This window comes from Aplysia californica, unplaced genomic scaffold (genome assembly GCF_000002075.1).
Source record: "Aplysia californica isolate F4 #8 unplaced genomic scaffold, AplCal3.0 scaffold00049, whole genome shotgun sequence".
Lineage (NCBI taxonomy): Eukaryota > Metazoa > Mollusca > Gastropoda > Aplysiida > Aplysiidae > Aplysia > Aplysia californica.
The window spans coordinates 2,026,101-2,030,659 of record NW_004797319.1 but is presented as its reverse complement, the minus strand read 5'-3'; positions in this window follow the sequence as shown (position 1 = coordinate 2,030,659).

Below are 4,559 nucleotides of genomic sequence, written 5' to 3'. Positions count from 1 at the left end.
TACGATTTACGCATGCTGTTTCAAACTTTTTTCATTGTCACTTTTTAAAACCTAGGGTACAGTTGTATGTTGGTAGGGTTTCAGTACTCTTTTTTTTTAATGGTCAGACAGGTGTAGTTTAGTAGCCTCGAAGTTTTGGATATAATCACCTTTACCAGACTCTGATGTTAGTCTTTTGTTCTTTTTTTCGCTGTGCATGATGATTAAAAAGTGGTTGACATCCACATTCTCAGTAAGTTGTGGGATGACTGTTTGCTTTATTGACATTCAAAGTGGAATGATGTAGGCTCTATGCCTTTGGTTTGGTAAAAGTTTTACTGTGCCTGCAACTGCATAAGGTCGAATGAATACTTTCCCAACCTTCCAGTCAGAAGATTTAAGTTTTCATATGGGAAATTTATTGTAATTTTCATGGAGTTTGACAGTCATTTTAGTGGGATATTTATCCCTCACAACCTGAGATAGCCCTGAGGGTAAGGGTCTGAGCAGCCTGCCTCCTGAATCGTCTAAACTTTATCGTAGAACAAATGCAGCTGTGAACTGGGATTGAGTGTAAGGTCCTAGTGTAACAGGTGCTTGATTGCTAAAACTTTTTGGCGCCGACATTCATTTGAAATATTGGTTTTATCCTTTTATAATTTTCTCTGCATTGCTACCACCTTCTCTCCTGTCAATGATGATTTGAAGTATGATTTTTTTACCATGCCCAAGAGAGTACATGTAGTCTGTAGGTCTCTAATCATATTTAGAATAATGTTCTGTACCTTTATGTCATGGGGACTAAAATCAAATGTGAACTTTTGTTTATTCCATGTGATTATGCTTTCTATGAAATCAAAGGTTTTTCTTCTTTTTTTTTTTTTTTTTTTACCTGTCTAGTGTACTTTTGAAAATTATGTATGTATTGTTGCCATTTATGAATTGTAAATGAGATGGCCTGAGAGATAAACTTTTTACTGGTGCTTATAAAAATATTGTTTCAGTGTCGATATTGCCTTAAAACAACGACTGAAACGAATCAAACCTGTCCGTGTGTTTCAATACAGTTTGCATCCCTTGTATAGGGTAAAGTGACATTCTCAACTAACAACTCCTCCTTTTTCCCCACGATTGTCCATGCTGTGTGCTTTGCTCACTGCTGCGTCAGTATTTGATCCAGATGGAATTGATGTCCAGTCTGTTAAATCATGATCTATAGTTCTACAAAATCTGTACTCACCACCGCTCTTCCATACCTCCCTCATTCCATCTGTCTTACCTTTCAGGACAGAATATTGATTGAAACGTCAGTGAAATAAATCAAATTCTCTTTTTCTCTTTATACTAATCAAAAGATTTGGATTTGTCTCTTTTCTGAGCCTGAAGTTTGAGACTAAGCTACATCAGTATTTCCCTAAATTCATTGATTGGGCCTTGGCCGTAAGTAACTCTGAACAAGTATTTCGGCTAAGTTGCCTTGAAAGCAGAAACTTTATTTCAACATTACTACATGTTATTGTTGTTCTTCTGTTTCTGACCTTCAATAATAATAATAATAGATAGCATTTGTATAGCGCATATCCCCGCTCAACAGCAGGCTCCATGCGCTTTACACTATATTATTACCCCAGCAGACCATAGAACACTCCGAAACATTCTCAGCGTCCCGGGAACCTTCAGGAAGATCGTAGAACCACTGGACTACCCCAACAATTTTCCTTTCATTTCATTCCAATATTTTGGTTACTCATGTAAAGTGAATGTTTGGTACATAAAAGTTCAGTGCACTTCAACAATGTCTGTCGCCTATTCAGGATGTGCTGGTGGTCAGAGAAGTTTGAAGCTGGTCAAATTTTTTAATTTTTTTTTGGAGGGGGATGAAATTTTAGAAATGTGATGGGCTTTTTTTAATACCTTATTTTCTTATGGTTTTTCATGTACTTAAAACTTGTCCACATGCCAATAGTGTTGATATTTCTTCCATGCCTCGTTCATTCCTGTCTCCGCCTATTTGTTACACAAAAAGCTATCCTGGTTATTCAATGGGCATTGAGATTTAAGTAAACTGAAGGGATCAGTTGCCAGTATGCAATGTTTCATATAACTTTGCGCTTTACTCAAATTTTTCTTTTTTCAGAAACTTCTTGTGACAGTTAGCAAAAATATTACACCCGGAGTGCGTTCAGAAGATATATGGTAGAATGTGCAGTGAGTTTATTTTTAAAATATTTTTCTTAGACACATATACTTGCTGCTTAGTTTATGCTTATTGATTTTCCTTTTAAGTGAAAATGCCAGCTCATGCATTAGGCTGTTAGTTTTTTAGACTCTATAAGACCATCAATATACAAATATTGTAACTTGTTCTTTGCTGATCAAAGTAAGCCTCGATCGACTTTGCTGCTGCTCTGTGCATCTTTGTCATTTCACGCTCATTAAAAGTATCTTTCCAGTACTTTTGGGACCAACATGCATCAAATGTTTTCTTTTTCAATGTTATATTTTTATTAAAAGGATATTCATTCCATGAAATCAAATTGATGCTCTGAAATGGAACTCCATTGCCAAATGTTTGTGAATCGCAGGGCAAAGGGAACTTCATTGCCTTCACAGAAATGTTTTGTGCCTTCACAAAGTGATAACTTATCCCTTTATAATGTTTTACCCTTCTTATGAAATTCAATTGTGTCCTCTTTTGATGAATCCAGGAGGAGCTTTTCATAATGAAATCTGAAGAATCTAAAGACCTGCGAAGTTTTTTTCATATACTCCAGGTTTGACGCAAGTTCGTTCAAACAATTATGATTGCATTCTTTGTCATAGAAACGAAGAAATTGGATATTTTAAAAAGAAAGAACTGCTGGGTATTGCATCTTTGAGGAGATTTTTACGCTTAACCTTCTACAATGCCGTTTTTCATCTTTTCTTGTAAATAAGATTGTTTTGTCCATGAATGGAATTTTTGTTTTCAATAAAAGTAAAGTAAATGTCACATTCAAAATTTTTGACTTTATAAATGTTGAATTTATTTTCTATACAAATAAAAGAAGTAACATTTATGATTTTCTGTGTTGGACCTTTGTCACTTGAATTTTTATGTAATGTTTTGCCTGTTCCAGCTCTCCCCACTCACCTCCCTGCCCCACCAACTCTGTAACCCTAAGTCCTTTAGCGATCTGTGTATGTATTTGTCAACATATCTACCTACCTGCTGTCTGTCTGTCTGTCTGTCTGTCTGTCTGTCTGTCTGTCTGTCTGTCTAGTATCTGTCTGTCTGTCTGTCTAGTATCTGTCTGTCTGCCTGTCTGTCTGTCTGTCTGTCTGTCTGTCTGTCTGTCTGTCTGTCTGTCTGTCTGTCTGTCCTCTCTGTGTATTGGACACTGAGGGTCTTGTAAAAACAAAAAAGCGAACTGATGTTGAATGTTGACAAAACAGAAGTCATTCTGGCAGGCAGTCTCCTTTTGAGGTTGACAACAATCGCATGAAAATTAGTGATGTGGAAATTACATTTTCAAGAAAAGTATAAAATCTTCGCATCTATTTTGATTCCAGTTTGTCATTGTCGGCTGAGGTGATTCGTCTGATCAGCTGCATGTATTTAGAAATAATAACAATTAATTACTTGTTAATTGCTTTATCTTTTTAGTTTTAGTAAAAGTTTTATGGCACTTGAAACACAATAAGGTCATATAAGTGCCGAAGATTCGAGGTGTTACAAAAGAGTAACAAACATAAAAAAAGAAGGAGGAGAGATAAAGACGATAGTTGTTTAATAGGAAAGAAGGAGCAAACCACACCAGAGCGCCCTCCAACCACCCACATTACTTTATCTAATCAATACTAAATACACTGCTTTACTACTAGTAAATAGCCTGGTTTTATCAAGACGTGATTATTGTTACCCTTTGTACATTTGTATCAGGAATTTGTGTATCTGGAGAAAGTCAAAGGAGTTCAAACTGCTCAAAACAATACTACACGTTTTGTTTGACAGAGAAGAAAGCGAGACTGCTACATTCTCGTTCACGGACAATGCACTGGCTTCATGTTGAGAATATAATTATGTACAAGATGGCCACTCTTTGTCACAAATGCTTGAATGGAAATGCGCCTTTATAAAATCATCAAATCTGCTGAGACTGTACATCCGAACTCGCAGTTTAAAAGTCAACAGCTCACAAAGAGAAATTACTTTCACCGTCTATGAAACCTAAAACTATAATAGATGAAAAGGCATTTGCATATTGTCATGGCCTTAAAATCTGGACGGTTTTGCCTAGTAGTTTAAGAGATAAAATCTTTCAATTCATTCCAAATGTCAGCTAAAGTCATGTCTGTTTAAAGATTAATGAGATACATGTATAATGTACAGAGGCAGAGAGAGATTTTTAGTCCGAAAACAATGCACTGTCTGTTTATGTGTTGGTTTTTGTAAAGCGCAAAGAGTCTGTGGTTGAGCTCAGATATCTCTATATACTCTCTCTATCTCTCTCTCTCTCTCTCTCTCTCTCTCTCTCTCTCTCTCTCTATCTATCTATCTATCTATCTATCTATCTATCTATCTATCTATCTATCTATCT